We start from the raw sequence: 792 nt of genomic DNA, 5'->3' as shown, positions 1-792 counted from the left end.
ACTGGTCAGAACCTGCTGAATACCACCTCTGGTGTGACCAAGTGTTGATAACTTCATCCTTGATGAAGGGGATGTCCCCATCCTGTTTTAAAGAGGCACTCATCAAGAATCCATTACTGGACCCAACCATCCTGGACAATTGTCATCCAATCTCTCCATATCTCTCACCAATCTCAGCACTAAGATATCTCAACACTAAAGTATCTCACCAGTCTCACAAATAAAACAGTTTTGTAATTATTAAGATCCATCTTTTGTATTGCAGCCATTCTTCTCCTATTGTTACCTAAAATTCAGGCACACTGAATTTGGCATGGAGCTGATGAAATATATTATAATGAATTTGAGAGGGGAAAAAAACACTATTAGCCTTTGCAAAAGTCACTTTTAACCCCCAATCAACAGTACAAATGACAGCAAAAAACCCTACAAAATTTATTAAGGTGATGGAGGTGTCAAGTCTTTTGATAGTATACAGAAAGAAATGATACATACATTTAGTCTGTGTGATACATCAGAAAGCAACCAATAAAAAATATATGATTACATATAAGAATTGAACAATAGAAAACATGGATTACAAATAAAATTCCTCAAATAGCAAATTTATGGGTTACATTATCCCCCTTCCCAGGTGGTAGGTATCTTACTTCAAACTTGCAACTGTATTCAAGAACTTTCAGAATATTCTCTCTATAGTTTAATGGATGAAAAGGTTAGTTCTCACAAATTTTAACAATGTCCTTGATTCAGAAGAAAAATGGGCTTTCCTAAAGTTAGGAAAAAGGTCTA

The sequence above is a fragment of the Pituophis catenifer genome, unplaced genomic scaffold (genome assembly GCF_029215685.1).
Source record: "Pituophis catenifer annectens isolate HBS135680 unplaced genomic scaffold, rPitCat1.0.hap2 SCAF_2, whole genome shotgun sequence".
Classification (NCBI taxonomy): Eukaryota; Metazoa; Chordata; class Lepidosauria; order Squamata; family Colubridae; genus Pituophis; species Pituophis catenifer.
The sequence above is the reverse complement of the archived record's forward strand: the minus strand, read 5'-3'. Positions refer to the sequence as shown.